Consider the following 21,191-nt stretch of genomic DNA (forward strand, 5'->3'; position numbering starts at 1 on the left):
GGTAAATTTTAGTTTATCTGATATAAGGATGGCTACCCCTGCTTTCTTTTGAGGACCATTCGAATGGTAAATGGTTCTCCAACCTTTTATTTTCAGGCTGTAGGTGTCCTTCTGTCTAAAATGAGTCTCTTGTAGACAGCAAATAGATGGGTCCTGCTTTTTTATCCAGTCTGAAACCCTGCGCCTTTTGATGGGGTCATTAAGCCCGTTCACATTCAGAGTTACTATTGAGAGATATGAGTTTAGTGTCATCATGATATCTATTCAGTCCTTGTTTTTGTGGAATGTTCCACTGAACTTCTTCTTAAAGGGGAATTTTAAGAGTCCCCCTTAAAATTTCTTGCAGAGCTGGTTTGGAGGTCACATATTCTTTCAGTTCCTGCCTGTCTTGGAAGCTCTTTATCTCTCCTTCCATTTTGAATGAGAGCCTTGCTGGATAAAGTATTCTTGGTTGCATGTTCTTCTCATTTAGGACCCTGAATATATCCTGCCAGCCCTTTCTGGCCTGCCAGGTCTCTGTGGAGAGGTCTGCTGTTACCCTCTTACTCCTCCCCATAAAGGTCAGGGATTTCTTGTCTCTTGCTGCTTTAAGGATCTTCTCTTTATCTTTGGAATTTGCAAGCTTCACTATTAAATGTCGAGGTGCTGAACGGTTTTTATTGATTTTAGGGGGGGATCTCTCTATTTCCTGGATCTGAATGCCTGTTTCCCTTCCCAGATTAGGAAAGTTTTCAGCTAGAATTTGTTCAAATACATATTCTGGCCCTCTGTCCCTTTCAGCGCCCTCGGGAACACCAATTAAACGTAGGTTTTTCTTCCTCAGGCTGTCGTTTATTTCCCTTAATCTATCTTCATGGTCTTTTAATTGTTTGTCTCTTTTTTCCTCAGTTTCCCTCTTTGCTATCAACTTGTCTTCTATGTCACTCACTCGTTCTTCCACCTCGTTAACCCTCGTCGTTAGGACTTCTAGTTTGGATTGCATCTCATTCAATTGATTTTTAATTTCTGCCTGATTAGCTCTAAATTCTGCAGTCATGAAGTCTCTTGAGTCCTTTATGCTTTTTTCTAGAGCCACCAGTAGCTGTATAATAGTGCTTCTGAATTGGCTTTCTGACATTGAATTGTAATCCAGATTTTGTAACTCTGTGGAAGAGAGGACTGTTTCTGATTCTTTCTTTTGAGGTGAGGTTTTCCTTCTAGTCATTTTGCTCAGTGCAGAGTGGCCAAAAGCAAGTTGTATTGGGAAAAGGAAAAAAAGAGAGGAGAGAAAGAAGGAAGGAAAAGAGAAAGAGAAAAAAAGGAAGAAAAAAAAACGAAAAAAAAAGAAGAAAAAGAGAAAGAAAAAGAAAGGAGAAAAAAGGGGGTGGGGGAAGGAAACAAATCAAAAAGCAAAACAAAACAAAACAAAAACAAAACAAAACAAAAAAAAAGAACCACGGGGGAGTATCTTCTGATTCTGTGTACTTTAAGTCCCTTGACTTCCCCTGGAACTTGTCCGTCTAGCTGGTCTTCGGGGGGAGGGGCCTGTTGTGCTGATTTTCAGGTGTTAGCACTTGGGGGAGCTGCTCTGCCCCCTGCCTGGTGCAGGGCTCAGTGGGGGTTGTTTACCCCGTGAGGCTGCAGGAGGAACAACCCCAGTGGTGGGGCCAGCTCTGGAGCCCTGGAGTCAGCCCCCGCAGTAACTCCGGAGCTCTCCGTCTGCAGGGCCTGGAGGCTCCGGGGCGGGGCCGCTGATCTGCTCAGCTGGGGCAGGAGCGTCCTTGCTGTCCTGGGCCCTCCCGGCCTCTGCCTGTCCCGGGGGAGGCCGGATCCTGGGCTGTGTCCCGGCGCCCTGTGCTCCGGGGCCTGCGCTGTTGGATTCGCGCTCCCGGGCCGCGCAGCCCCCTCCGCGGAGCCTCCGCCCGAGCCCCTCCGAGCTGCTCCAGGTCCCGCCGTGCGCGCTGCAGCCCTTAGGGAGCTCGGTGCACTCTCCTGGGCGCGCAGTTGCTCTGTTACTGTCCCAGGGAACCCGAGGGCATCCTCGCCCTCCTGGGTCCTGCTCCAACTCCCTGCGGGTGCCTTTCCCCCGGGAAGGTTGGTGCAGCTCCTGCTTCTCCGGGACGGGGCTCTCCTGTCCGGGGGACACTCGCCCCGGCCTCAGCCCGGCTCCTCGCGGGGCCCCTCCCCCTTGGAGGCCTTTGTTTCTTTATTTCTTTTTCCCCGTCTTCCTACCTTGATAGAAGCGCGAACTCTTCTCACTGTAGCATTCCAGCTGGTCTCTCTTTAAATCTCAGGCCGAATTAATAGATTTTCAGGATAATTTGAAGGTTTTCTTGGTAATTTGGTGGAGACAGGTGATTTGGAGACCCTACTCTTCTGCCATCTTGCCCCTCCTCCAGATTTCCAGTTTTTTAAGTGTATCAGACACATATAGGGTGGTAGGCACTTGTCAAATATGCAGATTCTGAGAATATTCAATGCCACTAAGTCTCATCCAGAAGCTCTGGACCCATGTCTAGTGAGTATCTTTAAGAAATTAGATGACTAGATCATGGAATGGATATTAGGAAACTTGCAAGACTTAAGAAGAATGACTGGAAAGTAGGAGGCAGATCTGTAAGGGCCCTTCATGACATGCCAAGGCATTTGGACTCTGTCCTGAAGACAGTAGCAACCCTAGTAGGATTTTAAGTACAGATAAGGTCATAACTGTTAGTTACAAAAATTATTTTGGCTGCAATATAAAATTGGATCAAGGCAAGTAAAGCTGGAAACAAATAGAACAGTTAAGAATCATACCCCATATGAGTCTCTGACCAGGGCAGCTTGAAAAAAAAAAAAAAGGGAGCTCTAACAAGCAACCAGAAGGTCAAGATCCCTGCTGCTGGATTAGATGAGGAAGTGAGGATGAAAATCTGAAATGACATCTAGGTTTGTATTTTGAATGACTGGATGGATAACAGTGGATGTTTACCAAGCATTGACTATGGGCCAGGCTCTGTTCCAATGTGGAGACATAGCAAAGTATGACAAATTGCCCATTTAGGAAACAGTGGGTTCAAGATTCAAATCCACAGCAACTGTCTAGAGTCCATGCTTCTACCCACTGCACTGGCTTACTCCATGTCTGAGAAAGAAGAGTCTAAGATTTGAGATAGGAAAGGAGAAAAGTAAGAACAGGGACTGAGGGATCCCTGGGTGGCGCAGCGGTTTAGCGCCTGCCTTTGGCCCAGGGCGCGATCCTGGAGACCCGGGATCGAATCCCACGTCAGGCTCCCAGTGCATGGAGCCTGCTTCTCCCTCTGCCTATGTCTCTGCCTCTCTCTCTCTCTCTCTCTCTCTGTGTGTGTGTGTGTGTGACTATCATAAATAAATAAAAATTTAAAAAAATAAAAAAATAAAAAAAAAGAACAGGGACTGAAAGAGATGTAAACAGTGGTTAGAGAAAGCAGAGGAGACAGCACAGAAAGGGGAGCCTGGAGATGAGAAGAGGAAAGATATTTACCGAGATCTCACAGGAAGAATGACTTTGATGACATATGCTGCAGAAAGCAAGATAAGAACCAAAAGAGTCCTTTAGTTCTGACCATCTGGAGGCCACTGGAGAATTCACATGTATTTCCATGAATTGGTATGGAGAGACCACAGAGGCATAGGCAACAGGGAAGCAATGAGAGAGAACAATCCTCAGAGCATAGGCAATATAAAGGAAGAGAGGCAAACTATTCACACAAAGAGCACACAGACACAGTAGGGCATGGAAGAAACTAGTCAAGAGGGATAGAGAAGGCAGTGAGGATATCTGAGGGGCATGGTGAGGTGAGTGAGTCAGAGGTGGTAGTAGGCAGCAGATTAGTCTAAAGAATAACGAGAAGGGTCTACAATGACAATCTTTAGGAATTGGAGGATATCATGGACATACAAAGTGGTTGCTAGGGAATGATGAGAACCTAGTGAGGTTGGGGTCTCACCACTGGCATGGTTGTGATGGCATTTTCTTCAGCTGTGCCCACCAGTTTGAGTATAGGTATACAACCAGGCTCACAGCTAAAGGATTTGTAGGATGGTTTTGTGTGGCTATTTGGTTAGTGCAGATCACAGTGAAGTAGACCGGTGCATTGATCTAAGTGGGTTAAGATAGATGAATAGAGAAATGGGTGGCCAGATAGATGAATAATAAGGTCTTGACAAGAATACATGTCCCCATTAGACCAACACAAAACAAGAAGCGAGGCAAAGCAGAAGCTCATGGCCTCATTCTAAACAGGAAATCCAAGCATGAGCTAATGAAGAGTTGTGAAGAGCTTTAAGTTCAGGCAGCTGTGCCCTAGGAAAGCTAAACTCCACAGCTATGCTCTGGATCCTAGCCCAGGGCAGTCCAGCCCACTGGAGCCCAGGGTGAAAGGGAGAATCACGTAGCATGGGCAGCCTCTTTCTGAGTTCCTTAAGTTAGGGAGTCATTACTGCTGGGTATAGCACTGTCATTTGTGTCCTCATTTCTCTTCTTCTCTTCCTCTATGTATCTTAATTTCCTTCCTTCAATGAACAGCTCAAATCTTGCCTCCTTAATTAAATCTCTCATGCCCTAAAGCCTGTTACATATTAAATGCTCAATAATGAGCATTTATCAAATGAGCAGTTATCAAATAATAACTGCCATGTTTTCATGATCAGCACTGATACTGTTTTGATGGTATTTGTTTTCTTATATCCCCAGATGGTCTGTGGACTCCCATGAGGCATTGAACACACCTTCTCATTTCAACTCCCAACTACCACTGCCTGAGGGCCACAGCAGTGCCTTCAGTTGGTAGATGACCTTTACCCTCAACTCTGCTTGAAGTCATCTAAGCAAACTGTCGGGCAAAAAGGAGTGAGGATAGAAACCCTGGGAAGTGCCACAATGGGCAGCCCCAGTACTGACAGCCAAATCCTGTCCCTGTCTTCAGAGAATTGTTCATTGGTGTATCAGTGAGGGCCCGGCAGGAAATGGGGTTTTGAACCCACATTGGGGTTTTGAAAATAATTTAGTGATGGGACTAGGGACGGATTTAAGGAAGCCAATGAAAGATGTCAAGACACCCAAAGATTAGAACCTAAAGGGCCTGAGGGGCCAGGGCATGGAGGAAATAATGTTATCAGAACCAAGTAGGAGCTACAGTCCTGGAGAACAGCCCACCTGGTAGGTAGTGTGGAGAAACAGCTACAGCTGGAGCTGTTGTCCAAAGTGAGAGGAGAACAGAGTAAAATCACCCTGAACTCACTCTCCCTACCACCCCAGCATCCTGCCAGTGGCTCCCATTGATGAATCAAACAGAAGACAGTCACAGGACCACAGGGGAGCCTGGGGAAGGTAGTTTGCAGGGGTCAACATCCTAGGGCAGCAAGCAGGACAGTAAAGGCAGAAATGGATGGGGTAGGGGTAGCCAATGTTGTGAAATATGCACAACTAGCAAAGAGAAAGACCAAGTGAAGGAATGTATGCAACAATATCCACAGACAAAAGAGTGAATATCTTCAGAAAAGGTTGGATACCTAACTGGGAGGAGGTTAATTATTGTTGACTAAGTGTTTGCTTAATAGTTGTTGGGGACATGCTAGGAAGATCAAGTAGAGCCCACCTGGGTAGAGTAGGAGCAGAAATGGTGAGATGTGGGGATTTTGTGACCCTATCTCCAATAGCAAATTAAGGGATGATCATGAAAACCCTCTTAATCAATCTTGGTCTTGTATCCAAAAATCACCATCACATGACAATAAAAGAAATACATTTAAAAAACTGAAACCTGGCCTGGGTAAGGGAATCAGCCCTACCGTAAGCAGGCCTGAGGCAATGAAAATGAGCAAGTGTGGTATTAGTTTAAAAAGCCCCCTAACAATGCTGGGGGCAGTGGTCATCACTCTATGGCATGACACAGGCAGTGGCCAGAGAGGCTCTGATGGCACCGAGAGACAGCTACAGCTTACAAACCCATGGTTGTTTTCTTCCTGGAAGGGAAAGCGGGCTGGGAAAGAAGCAATGATGCTCAAGGGATTAACGGTGCAGCCCCTGCCAGGAGCAGGTGGTAGCTCAGCGGGCTCGAGAGACTGGAGTCCCATATCCCTTCCCCACAACAACTGTGAGTTTTATTAAGAGATGCTTACATTCGATGAGAGTGGGAATTATGTGGAACTCATCTCACCACCCATTTGACTCTGTTGATTAAGTTTCCTTCTCCAAGACCTTGCACTGTGAGTGCTTGCAAGGATGATAAGAGAGAAGCCAGTCCCCAAAAGCCCCATCCCTTGGGTAGCTGAGCCACAGGACTCTAGCCACAATTTCCATCTAGACCCTGCTCCAGCAGTGTTCCCCATAAAGGGGACATATGGGAGGGGAGATGATAGTAGTACAAGCCTTTCTATTATTATAATTGTTGTTATACAATACAGTCCACGAAAAAATTCTCTGAAAAGACAAATATAAGGTATTATATAAAAAGCCAAGAAATGTATCTGTGTATGCAATGAGACAACAAACTAAATTTTCCTCTTTGGATTCAAATATATGTATATGTAACACACATATAATTATGTATTATTAAGCACCAGAGCTCTTCAATGGCACTTCCCACTTCACTCAGGGCAAAAAAAAAGTCTTACAATGGCCTACAAGCCCTTTCAAGGGTCCCCAACTCCTTTCTAAACTCATCTTCCCTGAAGCACAGTCTCATTCCTTGCTATTCTTGAAAGATGCCACACCTTTAAGGCTTTAGCAAAGGACGGTCCTTCTTTCTGAATGCTTTTTCTCCAAATACTTGCCCTGGTTTACCACCTCACCTATTTCCAACATCATTTCAATGAAGCCTGCCCTGACTGCCCCACTGAAAATTGCTTTCCTCCCAACCCCCACCATCTCTATATCCCTTACTGATCTCTGCTTTTCTTTTATTCCCACAGTGCAAGACATTCTATCATACCATTTAGTTTCCTTATTTGTTTTATTATTGTATGTTATCTGTTTCCTTCTCTAGAATGTATGTTCTGTAAGGATGATGATCAGTACACTGTCCACAAACACTTAGAGCAATGCTTGGAACAGATTAGGCATTAAACAGGTATTTGTACCTGGATGAATGAACGAATGAATGATCTACCATGTGCCAGACCTTAATTACAAGTCTTTACACCATTCTGCTTGTGCCTAGCATAAATTTTGTCACAAATTAATGCTTCATAAAGGGTAACTGATTTTACTTACTCAACAAACATTTATTGAAAGCCTATTTTACCTAAAACATCACAGGAGATGTTAAGACATTTAAGATACCCAATCTTCTCTCAAAAAAGTAATTGTGTAGTTGGGGATGTGGTCAACATCAGAGTGTCCCCCAGTATCCAATTCTCCTCCCCTTCCAGACACCTGGAAAACTGTGCTTTCCAATTGCCTTGCAAGATGTCTGGTTGTTGACTAATTGGCCAAGGAAATGTGGGCAGGAATGATATGTTTCATATCCAGGATGAATCAGTGGAAAACACTATCTATCTCTGTGACAGTGACCAAAGAGGCCTGTTCTCTGGGGCACAATTACAGGATGGAGGAGACCCACTTAGCTTGGATCCTTGAGCAAGAACATGAAACTCTGTAGTAGTGAGCCATTGGCATTTGGGAATCTTGTTTCTGCATAGCCTAGCCCTTCCTGATTAGCATGGGGTACAGAGGGGACCGTGAACCTGATAAGAATGTTAAGAACAGGATGAATAGCTTTCATGAAGCTGGATGTAACAAGTGGCCAGTAAGTGGTACAGTCATTGAAGCATCTGTTCCTTAATGTTGAAGGATCACTGAGTAAACTGAACACGAGAACAGAGAGCATTGTAAGAATGAGTAGAATTTAAGCAGAAAAAAAAAAAAACTTTTTAGTTGGACTAATGGCTTTTAGGAAGGGGTGATGATGATGGGACACTCGGGGTGGGGGTGGGGGGGTTACTCAGTCAAATCTAAAGCCAGCTGAGATAATGGAAACCAGCTGACTTACTCACAATCAGCCAAGCTTGACATAAAATTGTCAGCATTGGGACAGGCCCCAAACAAGGAGAAGCACATTTCCCCTCACATTGCCCCACATACATTTCACAGGAGCAAATGTATCTTAAAATTCAATTTACCCTTTTTTGTTGATTTAGGGTAGCTGTTTAATTAGTTTTTAGCATCCCACATTGTTTATGGTCATTGTTTCAATGGAAGTTAAAAGTGAGAAAGTTTACCATGCCTTGATTTGTAGACAAAATAACTAACAGTTCCAGATTTCTCTCCTCTCCCCTTGCCACATTTCTGATTTAACAGTGTCTCTGACCTGGTGAATTGCTTCTAAATCAAATCCCTGGGTTTTCTGAACTTCTACTATATGGAACTTCTCCCCTAAGACAACATCCCTCCAGCTGAGAAAACATGTCTTGTCTTGGTGTTGCAAGTGATAGAATGTCTGATAACAAATGCAATAGACCAAAAGAACATTTGTTTTCTGGAAATAGCATCATCCTCAACGAAGGAAAGTCCACAGAAAGCTTAAGCAGAGAAGTTCACTTTGGAGTCCACTAAGGCTGGTTCCTGAGCAAACCTAAGACTTGCCCACGAACCAAACCAAACTTGGAGATGGCTCCAAGCAGAGAATATTGCTTCTTATTGTGGGGTTATAATTAATAAACAGTGGGAATTAAACATCAACCATATAACAGCCCCTATGCAGGGAGGCATGGGACATATAAGGAGAATAGGGTCTGCTCCCACATTTCTCACAGTTCTGTGTACACACAATTACATCTCATGGAAAAGAAACTAACAGTGGCTTGACAGTAGCCATGTTATTCAGGCTCTCTTCCTACTGCCCTTAGCATCACAGCCTGCTTGCCCAAGTACTTCCAGTGGGCCAAAAAGAGGAGCAGTCTCAGAAAGAACTTTCTGAAGGAATTCAAAACATAGACAACACATAGAAAATAAAGATTACTTAAAGTTCTAAATATAAGACTGTGACAAGGTTGATGCAAACATAGCATATGAAGAAATGGTCTATTTTAGGAATATTCCTATTTGGGGGAATTGGCTAAGTTGTTAGAGGGATACACACTTTGAAAAAGAGATTTTTCCTCAAAGCCCACCAGGATTGTTCCTGGCTCCTGTCATTCTTGTCATTCCTAACTTCCTGCTATACCATATGTATGTCCATGCGCGCACACACGCACACACACACACACATGCTTACACACCACAGCATGAAAGCCGAGGTCAGTGGTTAACAGCATGAATGTTAGAGCCGGATTGCCTGGGCTCAAACCTGGCTTTATCATTCTTTAGCTATATGCCCCTAATCAAGTTATTCAACGTCCCTTTGCCTTCCTGTCCTCATTTGTAAAATGGGACTAATCATGGTATTTACCACACAGGGCTCTATGGGAATTGAATGGAGTGATGTGTATAAAATACTTAGAATACTACCTGACAGGTACTTGAATTCCCTGTTTCTATTATGGTTCTTAGTATGTGTGTGTCAATTCAATGGGCAGCCAGAGGAGACCTCACATATGCTGGGGCTCCATGCTTCAAGAGAGTATTTCATAGGCACCACCCTTAAGGTTATTATAATCTGCTTGGGAATACAAAATATGGAGAAAGAGAGACTAGAGAAAGTTCTAGGGTGTGTTTGAGGCCAGATGAGAGGGTGTAGCCACTAGTCTTGAGTAGTTGGGCTCCTGACATGTGCCCAGCACTCAGCCCCCTCTTCCTGTCTGACTTCTTCCTCACCTGAGTGCAGGAAGGCAAACACTGAAGCAAAACCAATACAAAATGATGTCACCATACATCACGACCACCACTTCGCTGTCCCAAGAACTAAGGCATCCCACCATGGCCTACGGTCCTTGAAATGCAGAAAATAGGGGTTGAAAGGTATTCCCTTCTGTTTTCTCAGCCACTGTTTCTTAAACAGTCAAGAAACACCTCTCAAAATAGCCTGACTTGCTACGACAGCCTTGGGCTTCCAATCTGCCAATGTTTGTTTCTAGAGCAAAGGCAACAAGCTGCCCGGCAGGTCCCACTCTCCATCAGAGGCCAGGATGGAAGTGGGAAGCACTACCCACCATTTTTGTGTGCCATCCACTATTAGAAACCCACAGCCCTCTTTAGCTTGGCCCGACAAGAAGCCTCTCTGTCTTTGCCCTCTCCAAACATGCTCACCTACCCAGGACACCATGGGGCATTGTGTAAAAATACCATAGTTCCCAAATGTTTCAATAATAGCATCCCACCTGTGCTCACATTTAAAACTGTATTAATTCCAGTTGATGATCAGACAGGGCAGGGCTGAGGAGCAATCCTTCCTGAGAAGTTCTCCCCTATTGTCTGGCTCACAGTCCAGAGAAAGGAGGTATCAGTGGTAGCTGGACAATGAAGGAATACCTCCCAAAGGTCAGAGGAGTTAGCAGATGCTTGAGAAATGGTTCTGATTAATTTATATAGCAATGGTTAGAAATGGCAAGATTATCCCAGATGTGGGAATTGGCAAGGGCGAAGGTGCAGGAGACGTCAATGTAACACCTGCAGAGGATGGTGCTACAATTACGACATGCAGGGCAGGGGGCAGGGGGCACAAACACACACACAGAGACATTTATTTACATTAGCAGACTTTCACACTATGCCACTTACATCCTCTCATTTGATTTTCACAACTGATCTGTTGGATTAGTAGGATATGATATGATTCTTCATGCCATAGGAAAGATATTCAAGCTCAGAGAGAGAGAAGCAATTTGTTTAGTTCTTTTAAATTAGTAAATATGGAATTTGGATTTTAAGCCAGAAGTTCTAAGTTCAGTGCATTTTCCAGATGCTTTCTTCCCTCTCTTCTTCCTTTGCCTCGGCTTCCTCTTCTTCCTCTTCCTCCCTAGCCCCTTCTCCTTCTCCTCCTCTACTGTTCCCCTCCTCTCCTCCCTCTCCCCTCCTCCCTTTTGCTCTCCTCTACTGCTCCCTCTCTAGCTATGGCTTCTACCTCCATCTCCATCGCTGTCTCCCTCTCAGCAGTCCTGTGCATGCAGAAGTTATAGAGGTAGGTCAGGCACCTAAGAATGGGGCTCCTGAGTGCCAGCTGAGCCTACACTTCCCTCCAGTCTTTCTTAGAAGCATGAGTCCTAGTCACTCTGACCTTCCCTGAGTACTCTCTCCTTCCTGCTCCAGAGCTGGAATCCCATTTGCACATTCTGTCACCACTGGGGAATAGAGTGTATCTGAGGCAGAGGGGAGTCCTTCTCAGGAGACCCATCTGCCGAATCATGCTGCACCAGAGACATGACGTCCTAGTGTGAGGACAGGAAAAGGGAAAGAGAAAAGGGGGCCTTGGGGAAACAACCAGTGCTGAGAGGGAAAGAATGCCACCATGGCTAGCTAGGTTGCCTGTATTCATGGATCTAAATGCACATGAGGGACTACAACAATAAGCAAAAGGAATAGAAAAAGAACTGAATCACTGAGAAGGAAAATGTCAGGCCGCATATGTAAATGTCACTGCCAGACAGTCTTCCTGGCCAATCAACTAGCCTACAGAATGATCATGCCCCAAGATTCAGAAGGCCTGGGGAAGTGCTTAATGTGGGAAGAGAGAATCTGGTCTCTGAGATCTCCCTCTTTGAGTGATCTCTAGAATTTTGCTTAGTTTGGGAGTCCATAGGAATCCCAGATGCTGCTTCAGACACCATGTTTCTCTCTCTCTCTCTCTCTCTCTCTCTCTCACACACACACACACACACACACACACACACACACAATATCACATATCCTATCCAGACTCACACTTACCAACAGGACCCTGTGCTGGGAACCTCTCTTCACACCAGGCCCCAGTCTCCTCCATGACGTTCACCTGGAAACACTCTGATAATCTCATTCCCATACCTGTGATAATGCCTGAGAAAGGGGCCTCCAAGTGTTCATCCTGGATAATATATGTATTGATGGAGAGTCATGCCTTGGGCCAAAGGAATGAGACTGCAGGGCAAAAGTGCCTACAGGATGCACACCTCATTTCCTTCCAGACAGAAACTATAAGAAGCTATAAGGAAATAATAGCACCAGGAAGCCTCACCCATGCAGGATGAGGAGCCCCACTTCTATTCCCGGGCTCCATCTGCAAGGAGCCAGACTCGCCCTTTCTGACTTACCTACTGTCTGGCACCCTACCCTCCCAAGTAAATCTTCAGAAGTGGGATCTCTCAAGGCCCCTCTGTGTAGTCCACACAATGCTTTGGATTGACTTTTATATCCTGACTTAGGAGAACAAGTGCCATACTGTTATTCCTCCTTGATATAAGCTGATTTGTGGTTTTACCTCTTTCAAGCATCCAGAAATGCCCAAGTCTGGGTGTTCAAAAAACAAGTCATTATTCTTCCTCTCACACTCCTGCCACATTTCCAACTTTAGCTTTTCCAGATTTTTTCTTACCCCCAAACTCACCCATAGCAATGAGGGACTTTTTTAGGATAGTGGAGCTGGTGCTTCTCTGGGAAGGAGGTGTGAGGACATGTCCCTCCATCCTCCCCTCAAAGGGGACTGGGGCCCAGGGTAATCAAAGGCATTTATGGCAGAAACAAGTTTACTGTGAGAAGGATCTTAGGACCAATAGCCTTCCTTGAGCCAAAGCATTTGGATGGGAAGGATAGAACATGAGATGAGAGGATAAAAATTGTTAAACTACATTGATTGACTGGAAAACATATAGATACAACCTAGCCTTATATATGCTTTGCCTTGGAGCCCTCACCCCATCGTGGAACATTCCATAGGGATGAATTTCTTAGGGGGTGGAGGTACCTATAGTCATAACCACAGCCCTTGAATCTGATCAAACTTTGCTTTAAACTTTAAATGGTGCCATTTTAAACACATTCCTCCTTAAAACTTGCATGTATATATGACTCTCATCTGTAAAGAAGCTATTAGCTCCTCTAGGACAAGAACCAGATCTCCCTTGGCATTGCATTTCCTTCTCACCAACCCTTATCCTCGTGCAGGGCTGGGTACACAGAAAGAGGGTCACACATTGCAACATGAGAAAAGCTGCACTTGGATGCAGGAGAGCCAGGCTTTTACCCTTGGACTTAATTATCATGTGATTTCAAAAAATTCACCTAAATTCTCTGAGCCCTTGCTTCTCACCTGTAAACCGACACTTGAGCTACTTCACTTCTTTAATGGAAAACCAACTTGAAAATGCTGAAATTAATATATGCTATCCAAATCTTATGCACTGCAGACCCTCACATTCACAGGTTCTACTACTCCATCTCTGACAGCTTCCAAGAGACCCCAAAATCCCAGGACATAACAGGAAGTCATCACTTTGCTGGGAACTGATTTCCATTCAGGGGCCAATAAGGCCAGGTTAGTTTTGCACCTAGTGAGGGAGTCTAGCTAACTGCCCAGCATCCACCCTTCCCCATGCACAGCAGGTCTCCCCCATGTGCAGACACCCCAGTGAGGAATCTGAAGGAGCAACGGCAGTTCGTATGTGTGTCAACTGTATTTTTTTTAACATGTCTTGAATTCTTCTGCTTGCCACCACCCACCTACCCTAATTCCACCTCATCACCCTTTCAGGGATGTTGCAACATCCTCCAAACTAGTTGGCTTACTTCTAGACTTTGCCCCCTAGGGCCATTCTTAACACAGTGGCTGCTATCCTTAAAATCATAAGACAGATCCTGCCATTCCTTCATCCAAACTCTCCATGCTCCTCAGCCTCCCCATCTGAGGGTAAAGAGTGCCCTGGCCAACTATTGGAGGGCAGTGAATAAATATCTGTGGAATGAACGAATGGTTGCTGTATTGCATTTTGAGAGAGAGAGAATTATACATGACTGTGTTTTTCATGTGTTTGAGATTCACAAAGGCCTCAGGATATAATCTCACAGATGTCAAGATTCTCCCATACTACAATAGTAAATAATCCATACATATTTAATTGTATATGGAAGTGAATTGAACGACACCTAAATTCACATTTCCAGACAATGCCCAGAATAGGTGTACAAATCAATCCAGGATTGTGCACTGAAGCATGAGGTTAGCACACATGCCGCCCAAGAAATGGTGGGGGTCATGTGAGAGGGTGGGAGGGTGAGAGCCCTGGGTAAGCCCAGAGAGCCTTCCTCCGGCTGGCTAGGGCTGGGCAGTGATCACTGCCCGCAGTGGGGAGGAGCAGCACCGGGTGACTTGCTAAGAGAATTCTGTGGAGTATGTTAATTTCTGTGGGACTTCAGAGGCCCCATAACTCTTGGAGATTAATAAGAATCTGGGAAGTATCTGTCTTTGCCGGCTGCTTTCATTTGCGCAGTAATAAAGCTCGCCTTTCTTGTTTAATAAAAACAATGTGGAAACAAATGGTTCTGTGCACAGTGGAACTTTAAAGAAATGAATTCAGCAGCACGGAGGGAAGCGTTTCATCACACTGCCGGCTCCCCAGATCTAAAAAAGAAGCGATGCTTCCCTTTTCCCACCCACTTTTGCATACCCTACCCCATATTTTAGTTGTGCATCTGGACCTCTTCCTGAGGTGCCAGGCTGGTGTGTGGAATGGGGAGGGATGGGCAAGTCTCCTGCCCCTGTTGGCCTGCACTTGTTCCTCAAACAAAGAAAGACCAAGCTTGTCTCCTGAAATCCCAGTAGCCGGAAGGAGGTGGGTGGAGGCCCAGTCCCAGGCTGGCAATAAATATGATGAGAAATAACCAGCTTGCCTATAAAGGGAAACCTGCCTGGGAAGAGAAACAGTCTGAGAAATGGTTTAGACGTATCACTAGGAAATGGATCACTAAAGGGTCCCCGGGAAAAATCTGGGTCCCCTTGCCCATTTGTGCATACATCATGCTCAGGTAGATGGCACACAGAGGGCAGACAGTCCCCATTTAGTTGCCTCAGCCACAAAAAGAGTCCAAACACCAGCTAAATAAACCATCACCCTAACCCCAACAGTGCTTCTGAGGTCCCCCATCATTATTTTCTTAATTTAGGAAGCCTGAGCTCCCAGCTCTGGCCCTTGCTAGAAGGTTATGTCTCCACTTTGAGGTTCTGTAGGACCATGTGAAAAATGGTACTAAGGCTGGTGAGGGCCTAAATGACACTTCTTGATGCGGAGAAAGACGAGTGGACAGCCTCCCACTATGGGAGAACCCAGAAAATACAGGATTTATTAACTGCCTACTATGTGCCCTGCCCTGCTGGCCACCATCCCCGGCGGGGGGACACATGAATCACAGTAATGAATTAGAACCTCATTAAATTAGACAAGTAGGGGGTCTGGCCTATCTGCATTAATGAAGATCTGATTTATTAACTATCTTTAAAGAAATGCAGTTTTATTACTTTCAAGTATAAGCATTGATTCATATCAAGTGCCAACAAGTATTGCCAAGTGGAGGTACTGATGGCCCTGCCTTAACAAAAAGATAAGATTAATTTGTAATTAACGGCTTCCATTTGCATGGAAACAATTAATGGGCTAAAATCCTCATAAAAACAGTGCAATCTATTAACTAGATTAATAATGACCCCTTTACAATCTAGGATTACTTATTAGTTTTTTTTCCAGAAAAGGCAAAGGTCAAATCTCCAGGAGCTTGGGTGCTATGCTGAGCCTAGAAAAAATTAGAAAGATGCCCAAGCTTGTTTGCATAGTCCCCAGCTCTCTTATCTCTTTTTCTTCTCAATTTCTTTCAGTATTTATTAAGGGTAACTGAAAGAATTTTTAAAAGAAAAGTGTAAGATAATCTTTGACCTCAAGGAGCTTATAGCCTGGCTGGGACAAGAAGACACAGATATATTAAGATATTAGGGAGAAAATAAAATGCTCAGTCAAGATAATGCATAAGCAGTAAGCGCCAACTATGTCTGAACCCATTAGTGGTACTGGTCACTGTGGGAATCCTCTGGCATATATATGTTAATATGTAAGCAACCCTGGGAAGTTAGGCATTATAGTTTCCCATTCCATAGTTGAAGAAACCAAGGCTCTGAATGCTCTACATTTTGTCTATATCCACACAGCTGATATGACATGTGGCAACTGGTCTTCAAAATGGCCCACCACTGTGTGGACTCAGCCTCTTGCACCTAGGCTAGGTCTGACTCACTTTTGACCAACAAGAGTATTATAGAAGAAGTGCTGTGTGACATCTGCGGCTAGATCATAAGAAGCCTAATAATGTCTGTCCAGGCCTCCTAGAAAATTTCCTGAGGGGAAGCCAGTCAGTAGTAAGAAATCCAACTACCTTGAGGGTGGACATGCTGTGAGGAAATCCAAACTAGCCACCTGGAGAAGCTATGTCAGAAAAGAATGATGCTCAGACAATCCTCAGCTATTATAGCCATCCCCACTGAGGTACTAGGCAGGTGAGTAAAGACTCCATCTGGGACATGCAGCCCAGTTGAGCCTTCAGTTGACTCCAATGCCAGGCACTGTATGTCAACAACCATGAAAGAGACCCCAACCAAGAATCACCCAGATGAGCCCACACAGTCCAAAAATGGTTTATTTCTAAATATCTTGATAGATAATAGTAGATAACCAGAACCAGCTGGTGAATTAGAGTAGTCTAATGACAGAGTCACAAGCTTAAGCATCATGCCAGACTAGCAGTTGGGTGTGACAGACCACTGTGTGATGACTGTATGTGTGTGTCCCCTCATCCTTTCCCCTTCCCTCAGCTGGAAAATCTCAAATAGGCCTGCTCCTTCATCCTGGTTCCTGTTATCTGAGAATGCTATTCAGTCTGTGAGCATGCCTCAGAGTAGCTATAACCTCACTCAGCTTCTGTGGATCAGCATCTGTTAGGCATTAAAACACAGGGCAGAGAGTGACTCTACTTGTCCCTCAGATCCATCTTCATGCCCTCTTTGTGGATGCTGTGAGAATCTGTCCAAGGTGCTCTATTCAGATTTACATCTCCCTGGCGTGAGTTCCGGAGTTCTCTACTTTTAGCTTCACACTCTCCTCTCCCTGATCCCCTATTGCCCCTCCAGATCCACAGAGATTAGGCTATTCGGTTCTGCTGGCACCTAATTTTGCTTGAGATCTAAGCAGGTGTCACTCTGAACTCAGATGAATTTGTTCAGAGTCTGAATAATCTCTAGACCTCTGGTATATACTAGTCCACCTCACAACAAAAATGAGTGCTTGCCTAAAGCAAGATTTGTCTTATGTCCTATTCTGGCTTTGGGGTCTGCTGGCCCCAACAAGGCCAACCAGAGGCTGAGACCCGTGTACAAGGTGATACTCAAAATGTTATATGCCTCAACCTGTCACCAAGGAATTTGCCTTTTGTCAGAGTCCATCTGTTACTAATAAAATCAAGCCCCTGTTATAAAATTCCTGCCATTCTTACATTCAGGCTAGCTACTTTGAGGAGTCTCTCTTCAAAATCCCTGGACATCCTGCTATTTCACTTCTTCCATGTATATACGCCACTGGCCTGACTTTCTGGTGACTGCCTACATCCCAGAATTCTATTAGGATTCCCTTCTATAGCTTAGCACAAAGCCAGGAGTTTAATTAGAGGATGAGGCTATAACAAAGGGAAGAAATCCTCCTCCCTCTTCCTCTCAGCTGCCCACACCTTCTAGCCCTGAGGACTCTGAAAGAAAGCTCGAGGAGAAACCTACCTCTCAGAGATAGCATGGGACAATCAGGTGCACCACACATGTGGAAGGTGGCAGGTGAACTCTTGGAGACATCTCTGGCACCCTAAGCCCCACTGAAGCAAGTCACATAGCCAGGATGAGGAGCTCTGATCTTGGAACAGAACCCTGGATGTAAATTTGGGCTCTGCTACTTTCTCATTCTGTGACTTCCTGTAAGTTCTTAATCTCCAAGATTAGTTTTCTCCTCTGTAAAATAGGGTTATTAATGCCCATTACATAAAATTCAATGAGAAAATATCTATAAGACTTTTATATAGTACTCAACAAATGATATCTGTTAGCAACAGTAGTTATATATGTGTATATATACATATTTTTTTCATATCTTTAAATCAACTTGTAAGATTTCATATTAGGCCCCTAATTACATCTCCAGATTCAATTCAAATGAATAGAGTGAGACACATCTCATAAGAGACTTACTGAATCCTCACAAAATCACTACTACTATTACACTGTTTTTAGAATGAAAATGAGATCTGGAGACGTGCAGTAACTGGTACGACAACTCTGCAATGGCAAGTTAGGAAGTTAAGAGCAGTGACTTGGCCAAGGTGGCACAGCCCCCTGGAAAAAACCCTCTCTCTGAATTTGGAGTTTAACTCTAAGGGTATGCCCTGCCACCCTGACCTTGCTAATGTAATGACTCATCTGTCCACAAACAGGCACTTGGTTGAACATTTACTTTCTACCAAGTTCTAGGAGAGATATGAAAAAAAGAAATAGCCAGGTCTTCTTTTGAGGAGTTCAAGACTAGCAGGAGAGACAAGAAACATATAAGCATTATAATAATGTTTTAAAATGAATGCAGAAAATACTGTTAGGCATGTACCAAGTCTAAGAAGGCCTCTAGGTGTTCCAAATCAAGAAGAGCAGATAACATCTGGGAGATAAATATCAGGACATGTGTCAGGGTCCTGGAAAGGATGGAACATTCAAAGTTTTCTTTGCAGAACATTTATGACAATAGGGCAGGCAGGGTGACGAGGAAGTAAAAGGAGGGTCTATGTGGGAACCCAGGATCCACAGAAGTACAGATGTGGCCAGTCTCAGGTTAAAGAGATGGGGACAGGGAGAGGCCACTCACATTGAAAGGGAGAGAGCAGACCACTGACTAGGGTAGGGAACTTACAGTGACAGGTGACATGACTTCACAAGAGGAAAGGAGGGAGGAAACACTCTGACCCCACATATGTCTCTCTCTATTGGCCCATCTAACCAGAAGCCAGAGGATTTGTGCACCATTGATGCAACCCATACAGGACATCCTGCAAAGCAGAAGGCAGGTAAGGAAGGCATCTGGAGGCCAGTGGGAACTATGCAGCATGGGAGGCTCTGAATTTTTAGTGGAATCTGAGTAGGTCAGGAGAGGAAAGCATCCCACTGAGGAAGCCAGTGTTTGTAGGCAGGATGAAGGTATGAGACCAGTGGAAGGTGATGGATGATGAGAACACCAGCTTAGCTGGGCTGGCTGGGCTTAGCAGAAGAAGAGTGGGATTTTAGGCTAGACCAAATGTTCTGAATTATGTGTTAGATCATCAGAACATCCAGCACAGTGTCCAGTACACAGCAAGATCTCAGTAAGTCTTTTTGAAGAAATAAATAAGCATAACCATTAAATACTTGGGTATGAGAATCTGAGATGCCACAAAGGAAAGCCCTCTCTAGATCCTACATATGAAGAGGAGCTCTTGCAGGTAAACTGGGAAGATAGGCTTCATTCTTTTCATACTTTTTCCTCTTCCTGGCCTTTATTTGTGGAACCACTGTCCCACTGAGCAGATATAGCCCACTGAGGCCCAGGAGAACCACACCTCCTTCAAAGAGAGTCTAGTCTTTTCCTCTACTTTTATCTTGAACACTAACCCAAGACATTTCTACTACTGGAGGGGGTTTGCCTGGGTGTTGGAGGGTACAGTAGGGCAGAAAATCCCTCCTTAGAGGGAGCCAGGCAAAGAAGTAAAGTCTCTAGACTACAATATGAAGGTGTGTTGCTCTGGCAGGCCTGCTGCCTCCCACCTCAGATCCAAGGGTTTTCTCTCTCCAAGTCCCAAATCATTACTAAGTTAGGGCTAATACTCCAGGAGCAATGTAATAACATAGGGAAATCCCACCTCATTCACATTTAAGTCAGCATGGAACCTTATGGTGATATGTCCATTGGATGCTCATTGAATGAACAGAGTAGAAAGGAAGGAAGGAAGCAGAGAGGGAAGGAGAAGAGGAATGAAAATATCCCTACTACCACTCATGTCTCTCCAGAACAGCACACAGTGAAAAGACAAGAAGGCACAATTCCATTGGGGGAGAAGACCGTGTCAAAAGGCATTCACCAAGTAGACCCATTCAGTGGTTGAGTAACATGGCTGAGTAAATGTAAAAAATGAACACACGCAAAGCACAGGTAAGGGGAGTGTGGATCTGAGTGGCTCAGATTTGTTTCATTTTAGTGGAATAGTGAATGGAGGAAGGTTTCTCAAAAGGTTTGGTTTCATTTTAGTAGAGTAAGTGGATGGAGGAAGGTTTCTCAGGTGAAGGGAACAGCTTGGATGAAGGCAAAAGGAGGTCAGATCAAACAAGGAATGTGTCCAGAACAGATGCTCCCAATTCATATTTACAAATATTCACACACACACACACAACACAGTACTGCCTAAGGCACAGGATGGAAGATTAGAAAAACAGATCCCTGTTCTCCAGAAGCTGCCAGGTTGTTACCAGCTCTGAGAATCTAGGAGTGGGAAGAATCTAGCCAGGACAAACAAAGACTCTTTTCAGAATCCTGGAAAGCTGGTAGGCTGGCTTCTGCTCAGACATCCCCAGATAGGGGATGACATAGGCTTATCTGGGTCTTATCTCTTAGATGATTTTCATTGATGGAAAGTTTACAATAACTTAAATCCTCCCACTTGTTCCCACAAAATATTCTTTTGTTATCATAATCATCAATATTACAAATATTCCTCTATTTCTCCACGCCAATTCCTTTTTGTGGGCTTTTTTTTCTGGGACACCACAGCACTGTACAAGAGTGCTGGGGCCACTTCCAACCTGTGCTGAAGGCCCCATTCCTTCTCAGGTGCAGGGACCCCAGAGTAGGCCACCACTTGCTCCCAGCCCCCTTGGCCTCTATGCTTTAGTCACAATAGCCCACCTAAGGCTCCAGTCTGGCAATATCTGCCATTTTATGCCTAAAACTGTCAGGAGAAATGTCAAGTGGAATATCAGGGAGCCCCCAACTGCTCTCTTTCCCACCCTGTTGACACACCCTTTGAAAGCTGTGGGAAGCAGAAAATTGCTCATCTTCTTTTAATCAAGGACACTATTTAAGATGCTTAAGTACAATACTATTTTAAAACGGGCAGTTTTATATAAAGGAAAGGAGAAAAAGTATAGCAGCAATGTACAGTATATCAGATTGAATTAGTTTTTCATGCCACAACATGTAAACAAATCTGTTTAATTAGAACACCTTGTTTTTATTGCATTCTG

General features: G+C 44.5%; 1 long non-coding RNA gene across 2 annotated transcripts in view; it reads left to right on the forward strand.

Annotated features, from left to right (window-relative positions):
* Positions 1 to 16,249: 16,249 nt before the first annotated feature.
* Positions 16,250 to 21,191, forward strand: part of LOC112647845 (uncharacterized) — a 30,273-nt gene continuing 25,331 nt past the window's right edge. The window contains exons 1-3 of one of the 2 annotated variants that reach the window (XR_003128526.3): positions 16,250 to 16,391; positions 18,922 to 18,985; positions 19,962 to 20,103. This is a non-coding gene — a long non-coding RNA (uncharacterized LOC112647845). Of the gene's footprint in view, positions 16,392 to 18,866; positions 18,986 to 19,961; positions 20,104 to 21,191 lie in introns of those variants that run through there. The other variant, XR_003128525.3, reaches the window with a different exon arrangement.

The sequence above is a fragment of the Canis lupus genome, chromosome 7 (assembly GCF_003254725.2).
Source record: "Canis lupus dingo isolate Sandy chromosome 7, ASM325472v2, whole genome shotgun sequence".
In the NCBI taxonomy this organism is placed as follows: Eukaryota; Metazoa; Chordata; class Mammalia; order Carnivora; family Canidae; genus Canis; species Canis lupus.